This window comes from Uranotaenia lowii, chromosome 2, assembly GCF_029784155.1.
Source record: "Uranotaenia lowii strain MFRU-FL chromosome 2, ASM2978415v1, whole genome shotgun sequence".
Taxonomy (NCBI): Eukaryota; Metazoa; Arthropoda; class Insecta; order Diptera; family Culicidae; genus Uranotaenia; species Uranotaenia lowii.
The window spans coordinates 228,666,469-228,675,780 of record NC_073692.1 but is presented as its reverse complement, the minus strand read 5'-3'; the positions used below and the strand labels follow the sequence as shown (position 1 = coordinate 228,675,780).

Here is a 9,312-nt window from a genome sequence, read left to right as displayed (position 1 = left end):
ATTTTTATTTTCTTATTTCTGGGATGAATTATCCAATAGGAAAGAAATCCCATAAAATGTTTTTCTTGTTTCGCTTGAATGTAGTGGTCATCATTTTGGTACCGTCTTCGGCACAGTGCACATTTCAGCACATTATCGGCACAGAGATTTGCTAAATAGGCATTGGATTTTTGCAACCTCTTCTGTGGGTGTAGAAGGTAAAAAAGCTGCCCATGGGTATGATAAACAAAATACGGTGGTCAAATCGTGCGCAAAAGATTTGGACCACTAGCAGGGAAAAAATTTTGAAAAATGTCATAATGGACAGCAAAATGTACTCTTTCGTAGGCACCTGGCAGGTTTTCAGCCTAAAACTTTTTGTTGGAAAGTATTGCCTGGATGTTACGACGATAAACAAGGAGAAAAATCGAAATTTTGTATGCCTAGTACTTGAGGAGGCTGATGATCTGTTGATGCTGCAATTCAGTCGGTGTTTCATAACGATTGACACGATAAACGGATAAATACACAAGAAGACGCCTCTAAATGCGACCGTTTTCCTTGCATTACACTTTGAAAGGTCCAACATCGGTTTTACTTTGCTTCGACTGGATCTGGAATCGTGCCATTACGCAAAAACGGATTGATAAAAAGACAAATATATTGTCTTTGTGCCGAAGTAGAACAAACGGCGAAATTTGTCATTACCATTACTTCAACCAAATTCAATTTATTTTAATAATTTTGAGAGTCAAGCTTTAGGAAACGAAAAACTTTATCATAAATAGCCTTGATTTGGAAAAGAATAGTTCATAGTATCCATTAGAGATGATGCTTGTGGTGCTCAAAAATTAAAGTCAAAAAACATGTTCATTGGACGTTATTTCGGAAACCGCTTGATAAAACGTCACAAAAAATTTCCATCCATGCATTCAAAAGTTATTCATAAAATAAGGTTTTGCAATATTTTTGGATACACTCCTTATATTGAATTGCTTGACAAAGGTTTTCAAATTGTTGATCTTCAACGCAATGATCGATTTACACGCAAGTTAGATTGACCACTTTTTGATACGAACACCCTTCATCTGCTGCTGAGTTTCCCGGTGGCGGGGACCCATATCAGGCATATCGTAAGAAGCGCCGCTGGATAGCCACTATTCATTCGGCTCCATTCTGATAGAATGGGCACAAAACAGCTTATGCATACTCAAGAATCGAGTTAACTATGCTGAAGTACTTAAAGGCTTTTTAGACAGCACACATCTTTAAAATTATTGGTAACGTCAACAAAAAGCCAAGAATCCTGGAAGCTTTGTCAACAACGCAATTCGAATGATTCTTGAACTAAAGTCGTTGGTCAAGGATGACGCCCAGATCGTTGATGTGGTCTATCCCAGTAATTATGTCGTCTCCGAGAGTGTACTGCGCATAAAAAAAGTTTTGCTTGAAAGATGATAATAATAAATCCGCACATTTACTACGAACAAGGCAAGCAGTTGGCGTTACACCAAGGAGCAAAAGTACATCGTTAAAATAAATTATATTGGTCCAAAGTGGCTTCTTTGAGATACGTCGGTGGAAGCAAAGTACTGCCTTGAGTAGCTAATTTAATGAATGTTGGAATAATGGATGGTTTTTGAACCATGTAGATAAAAAAATACTAGTACATTCTTCGACGCTTATTGGTTCGAGTCAGTATATCTAAACAATTCTTTTGTCCCCCTGTTTCGTTTTAAAGTATGGATTATTCCAGGTTCTTGCTCAAAATGTTGATTTTATCATCAGCAATCACATTACCGTTGATCCGCATAAAAATTCTTACTTTTGCCCTTGTGTTCACTTCCATTAAGATGTCGTTTTTTAAACACACAACGTGAACTTTCCTTTCCAAATGAAATTTCACTATGTCAGCTAAAAATCAACAAATTAGAAAAATTTACAATAAAATTAAATTTATTAGTTTAAAAATCATATGCGGAATATGGAATTGTAAGAAAGACCGAAAATGGCATTGAATTTTCCCTTGAAATGCACTGTAGCCCCGTAATTGTTCAGGCGAATGGGAACGTAGAGCTGCACGTTTTGGTTTCGTAATCCTCGGGGTCGTACGCTGAGATGTATGGCCTCCAATAGTTCGGGGCAGTCGATTCTAGATGTGACAAGGTCCGCTACAACTAGAGCACGAGTAGCATTTCGGCGAACTTGAAGCGTATCTAAGCCTATGAGGCGGCAGCGGTTTTCACAGCTTGGTAAACGAAACGGATCGTGCCAGTTTAGGTGACGTAGAGCGTACCGCAAGAAACGCCGCTGGTAAGATTCAAGGCTTCAGCTCCGTTCTGGTAGAAAGGGCACCAAACAGCTGAAGCGTACTCGAGAACATAACGAACTATGCAACAATAAAGACTTTTCAGACAATAAACGACTTTGAAGTCTTTGGCCATACGAAACAAGAATCCGTCCAAAATGACTTCCTTGGGGCACTCCTGAAGAGGCAACGAACTGCCTAGAAAAGGATTCACCAGTACGAACGGATAACTTTCGTCCCATTAAGTAGCTCCGGAACCAATCCAGTAGGGAACCACAGAAGCCTACACGTTTGAGCTATCGAACGCCGCAGGGAGATCTGTGTAAATTTTGTCTGTTTGAGTTTTCTTGGCAAAGCTGTCCTGCACGAATGATGTAAAATTCAGTAGGTTTGTAGTCGTGGATCGTTTAGGCATGAACCCGTGTTGATCGTAAGAACCGAACTCATCCGAACTAGAAAGATACAGCACGGTGCCCCCTGGACCGTTATTATAAAAAAAAGTGACCATCAAAACCAAGTATAGGGCTCGATTCCTTAGGTAATTCCATACCTCTGGGCAAATTTTAAAAAAATCCCTTATCGAATTTTCGAGAAATCTTTTGAAGTTTTTAGGTCAAAAAAAACAAATATAAAGTATGGATCACCAAAAATCTGGACGCATTAAAACGGGTCTATCTCGGAGCTATGTGACCGAAATAAAAATGTTTTGTACTCAAAATGTATGTTTTTTATTAAAAATAATGAAAAAAAATATTCCGATGTGTTTATGATGAAATTTCGAACTTTTCGTCGGATACCACTCATCAAAGTTTGGACACCCTGTTCGCTGACCTCAGCGGCCATTTTGTTCCGGCATCTCTTCATCTCTGTTGCATCCCGAGTCGTCCTACCATTTTTCTTCATTTTTCGCTTGACAATTGCCCAAAATTTTTCGACAGGGGGGAATTGAGGGCAGTTGGGTGGGTTGATGTCCTCTTCTACAAAATCCACCCCGTTGCCTCGATACCACTGTAGTACCTCTTTGCTGTAGTGGCAGCTTGCCAAATAAGGCCAAAACTTTACTGGTCCTTTGTGAGATCTAATGTACGGAAGAATACGTTTTCTCAGGAACTCCTCCTGGTACATCTTGGAGTCCATGGTCTTGTTTGTTACAAAAACCGGTGTTTTTCGTCAGAAGCTGCAAATACCTTGCCAGATCAAATACTTTCTTGTAAATTTATCGGCAAAAACGAATTTGAACTTGTCGGAGACATCACCCCGACTAGTGGCTTTATAAAAATTTTGGCCAGGAAGCTGCCCAAAAACCACCATCACGTACGTTTCGTCATCCATGAGGATGCATCCGTCGTACTTCGTTAGGACCTTGTTGTATAACTTCTGGGCACGTCCTTTGGCTTCTACATTCTGCTTCAATGTCCGGTTTGGTTGCTTACTGGTCCGAAAAGATCGTATTCTTTCGCGCAGACGAGTCCTTCTGACGGTGCACCGGTCGGCATTGAATTTCTTGGCGATGTCGTAGTCCAACTGCCCTGGGTTTGCTTTGATTGTTCTCAACACCTTCATATGCAGTTTCGGATCCTTGGTTCTATTAAAAGGCTAGTTATAAACTCGCCGATCGATAGTATGCTTCTCACGGAAACGTTTGAGAACGCTGCACACGGTCGATTTAACCATTTTTACGATTTCGCGATTTTTGAACCTGACCACGTCGGGTATTTGACGTGGGCGTGGGTGTGGGTGTCGGCTTCCATCACGTGTAACTTTTTTGAAACAAAACTAATCGTAATGAAATTTGCAGCACTGATAGAGGAAACAATTCAAAACAAAGAACTGTCAAAACTTTCCCGATCCAACAACTAGCCCGATAGGAAATTTGACAGATGAAAAATTTCGCCGTACACATACTTATACCGTATTTTTTTTCACCTGGAGGCAAACTAGAGGCAACCTAGGTTCGCTCTAACTGCTGTCATCGTGCTCATTTATTGCTCGAGAGGCAACCTAGGTTCGCTCGAAAAAGGGACGGAGTCGCCCTGAGAAAAAAGTCAGTTTTGCGAGAAGTTCACCAATACTCTCAACGTTGTTGTCAAAACATTAAACAGCTGTTTTTGGCTGAAAACAAAACAGTTGAAATAATGAACGGGCAAATGATTATTGCCGCGATTTTGAACCTCTCAGCCAAGCAAAATCGTACTATCTGCAGTCCAGTGCAATCCGGTCACAAAAAACTGCAATCCGGATGTGAAGAACCGAATGAAGAAATCCAGAAGAGAGAACAAAATGACAGCTGCATGTAAACATTGCGCTCGTTCTCACGCACACCTACGTATGGAATAACTCGAAACCCGAAACTTGCTTTTTTATTCTGACGGTTCTAGAGCCAAATCCGGAATCAAAAAAAAATACGCCATTAGTTGAGTGCCGATTTAGTCTGGCTATGAATCACCCTACTAAATCAATGACCCTATTTAGTATGCCGATTAATCGGGCTACGCTTGAATATGAAATAGGTGCCATACTAAATCGGCTGATGAGTAGGCTCACACAATTACGTATGATTTAGTATCACAATAAGTTGATCTACGTTATCGGGGGGGACTAGACAATTTAGTAGGTTTTCGTAGGACTCTATTTAGTTGACATATTTTAAGCCTATTTAGTATGGAATAGTCATAACTGAATAGTTTTTGACATTTGTTGTGTGATGGAGTTCATCGATGGGAAAGCTTGGCCCACGACAGCAAGGGAGGCCTCGTCGGTGCTCATCAGCGGTTCGTTGGAGTGGCGAGCGCATTTCTATCGGTTCCATCATGATGACGTTCCCGAACGTTTGCCGGATATGCCTGAAGCCGTAATAGAAGGTGTTCCTGACTCCGATGGAGGCATCGTTTATGAATTCCGCCGCCCTCACCGTGGGTCAGTTTCTAGATGCAGTGCTTGGATGGCAAGCTTCTTCGCAGGACATGTCGTTTCCAGATCGGCTAAGTTAAAAGATTTCGGCATTCTCATAAGAAAAATCTCCACTGGACTTGCTCCAGTCAAGTCCATACTGCTATTAAATATGGCTTCGCAGGTTTATTTTACTAAATCATGTGACTAATAAACCTTTTTGGTCGGGTGGTTCTATTTTGCGGTCAATCAATCCGACTATTTAGTACGATTGGGTAGGGTGGTAGGAAAAACAATCGATTTTTGAGGCCAATCAATTCTGCTATTTAGTCGGATTGAGTTGGGTGGTACGAAGAAAAATCAATTTTTGCTGTCAATCAATCCGGCTATTTAGTACGATTGGGTAGGAATATCTCATCAACTTTATCCTCCTACTAATCAGGTGATTTAGTTGGTTCCTACACTCAGAAATAAATAAAATATCAAACAGTTATATTTTAGGTATTTTCACATATCTCCCTCTTTACGCACACGGATATTTCTCATGGTGTAATTACTGGGATATTTCTCACTGGGAAATATTTCTGCGATTAAAATTTATGCATTGAGAAATGTTATGGAACGACACCTGGTGGTCAGAAATAAAAGTTTGAACCGTAACGTAAAGGCAAACGCTTAAAGCAGAAATAAACAGAAAAACCAAACGAAAATCGTTTGATTTTCGTTCATGTTCTATGGTCAATGTGCATAATTGACCATAGCATAAAAACATGTGCATTTCACTGGTAATATTACTTGCTGCAATTGAGTCCATCCTTTTTTAAATATGATTCAGATAAATATTTAAAAAGAATGGAATCTGCATGCAGTCAAGTTGAAAGGCATTTAGCAACTGAAGAATCTAGCATGTGCTCATACCCGTTTAGTTAGGACTCAAACGCACAAAGCGTTTGTTTGAACAAAATAATATATAATTTCTCGGTTATTAAATTTTATGCATTGGATCATTACACGCCAAGAAATTATTCGGATGCATAAATTTAAATATCTGAAATAGTTATTTTTTAATATTTCTGGATATTAATGTCCGAGAAATATCGGAGTTATTGAAATATAATAATTTTCATATTTTTTTTATTTCTGAGTGTACACAATCGTGCTACTCATCACCCTATTTGATAGGCCTACGAAATCGGCTTACTAATCGGCTGATGCCCAGCAAAAACTCCCATAAGCGACGTTGCAACAATAGGCCGATTAGTATGAACGAAAATCGGCCAACGCACCATTCGCGAGCCGACTAAGTATGGTGAATAGTAGGGTGTATTTCCTATCGGGAGGAGCGCTATGGGTCGATTCACGATGACGTATTCTCCCTTTTGTGGTGACAGTTCGCGCGTCCTGTTTACAAAATTTTACGAACGATAAATGGAGCGCGGCGAAATTTTTCGTGTTGCTGCACGGTCATGAAATTTAACTCAAAACTCAGTTTAAGGATAGCAAAAAACCAAGTTCCATTTTGTGAATTAAATTTAGCGCATTTTTTGGTTTCTCATGTTTATCTCTTTGGAAATAAACAGAAAGTTGCAAATTCGTAAAAATTTCGAAAAGGAGGTTTGTTTATGAAAATGTTTCAACATGTTTTCAAAACCCTTCTTCAACGCATTTGTTCTGGACCAACTCACTTTGCATTGAATATTCTAGGGCAGCGCTTCTACTTGAAATAAAAAATACCTTCAAATAGCAAAATTTGGAAGCTTCTAAAGAATTGGAATGTATCGAATTGATTGTCTGGAAGTTTCTTGTGTTATTTTGACCGGAAGCTGTGAACAAATACACATACTTGTACGATAACACTGCTCAGGGAAAGAAGAATACAATATTGTAAAATTCTCCGGTAAACATACTGTGAAAAGGGCTGAACTGTTCTAAGTTTTTACGATATGATATTTTCGAGGCAAAAAAAACGTCAGATTGTTTAACTTTTAAGTTTAAATCCATTTATTCCTATATTTCTGTTTTCAGCTGGATTAACAAACAAAATGATTTATTTCTCATTATTTGACATGTTAAAAATATTTAATTTCTTTACAACTAATTTCCTTTTTAAATTTATTTTTATCCCAAAATTGAACTGAGAACTATTTCTAAAACGTGTGATTGAGAATTCAATGAAGACCCAAATATTTGCTTTGTTTCCTCAGCGTGCAGAATTGGAAAATAAGAAATCAAAACAGGAATCGCGAAGTGTCAAAAACAGTGAGGCCAGGCAGTGCGTGAATCGACCTACACGGTAACAAAAGTTACTCTAATCTGTATAAAAATCCATACAGTTTCAAGAAAAGTGTCTCCACTTAGTTTTAAGTTTGGGCTCTTTACGCATAGCGTGTGCAAAAAGCTTTTATACATTTCAAGCTTTCAGCCAGTTGCTCAATTCTGTATATTTTGCAGGGGTGCCAGAATTGAAATAATTAAGTTTCCTCCAAAATGAAAAAAAATACAGCAAACAAAAATTTTGAAAATGATTTAGTCGTTCTAATTCTTTATTAATAAACACATTTTGATACATGGTTACACTGCAAAAAACATATAAAAATTACAAAACTTGAAACTTAAAATGGAAATGGCGCTTGAGCGGTGATTGATGGATCGTCATTATTTATCCAATTTCATCGTAACCTGTTCTCCAGCAAGGGATTTTTGGGTCTATCTGGGGACTCACCCGAAACAGTGAACGTAATATCTAAAAAAAATATCGTATTAATTAATTAAAGCTGAAATTATGAAGAATCTGAAAAACTATAGCCAATTATAATTTGAACAAGCATAACATGACTTCTGAATGTTAATAAATATAGTTATCATGTAAAGTGTAAGCTTGCGAATTAATATTGTTGTAACTAAAAAATTCGGTCTAAATATTGTTTTAAAATTTAAATTCAATTCAGGTATTGTCGTAGCCATTATTTGTCCTGTCCAGGTATCAGTTAGAAGATTTTGATTTTTAATTTAGTTTCAATTACCGTTTTATAGTTGCTGTCCTGTGATAATTCCTATCTCCCATATCATTTTTTTTAAATTTTCAGCGGATCCTCTTTCTTTTAGTGGTCACCACTTCCTAGATGGGTTCACATGCTTCACATTGGCAACTTTTTGTAGTCTACAAAGAAAAATATAAATAAATATCACCATCGGAAGGAGAAGGAATCCATTAACTTTTGCTCGTTTTGCTTTTGACTGTTCCTTTGAAAAATGAATTTTTGCTCTTGTCCAGCCGCTGTGCAAATTGGGTTCTTACTTTTTGATCCGCTTGCGTTGGGTTTCGGTTGTTGTCCACTAACGGCCGTATCATGCTTCTTCACGTTACGCCGCGCTGTTGATATGAAATTCGGTCTGTCAAGCTCTATAATAGAACAAAGACAAAAAGCAATTTAAAAATTGTTCAGCTCCGGAAATCCAACGAAAAATTCGGACTTTTGTAAATTTACTTACTTAACCGGGACTCAAAATTTCCAGCATTCAGCCAACGAGCAACAAATTCATGCTTACATGAATGACCATCAACACCATGTAGCGCGCAAAATTTCTTAAAATTTTATTATTCTACTTCGGTCGTACTGCCTCCATCGGAAAGCTTCTGCAATTTGCTGTTGGCATCCCTGTTTGACGAAATTCCAAAAACAACAACTTTTTATACAGAATTGCCTAAACGATGTAAATTATTTAGCTACTTTTGTATTTTGGTTACCCAAATTTAAATACGGGATATACATTTTTTTAGTATCAGACGATTAGTTAAAACTAATGCGTAATCAAAACACATTTTATGAGTAGCTAAGTTTTTCCGTGTATGGTATAATAAACAGTGCGTCCAGATTCATGTTGATCCATGCTTTACTTGTACTAGGCCTAGGATCAATTTAAGCCTGCAGCGCATAACATTTCACAAGCTTGAAATTTCCCATACAAATTTGAGCAGTCTAATATGCAATCTACGTGGACTTCGCAAAGGCATTCGATCGGCTACTCCAAAAGCTCCTGATTTGAAAATTTGACAAAATGGGATTATCAAATTGGTTGGGTCAATGGCTTTAGTCTTATCTTCAAGGCAGAAATGCTTTCGCCACATCCAATCT

The 9,312-nt window shown here is 38.1% G+C and overlaps 1 long non-coding RNA gene across 1 annotated transcript; it reads right to left on the bottom strand.

Moving 5' to 3' along the window:
* Window positions 1-7,800: 7,800 nt before the first annotated feature.
* LOC129747410 (uncharacterized) lies at window positions 7,801-8,972 on the bottom strand. Its single transcript, XR_008737502.1, has 4 exons — window positions 8,669-8,972; window positions 8,475-8,579; window positions 8,200-8,336; window positions 7,801-7,919 (listed from the first exon to the last, which is right to left on the bottom strand). It is a non-coding gene; the product is annotated as an uncharacterized LOC129747410 (long non-coding RNA).
* Window positions 8,973-9,312: the final 340 nt, after the last annotated feature.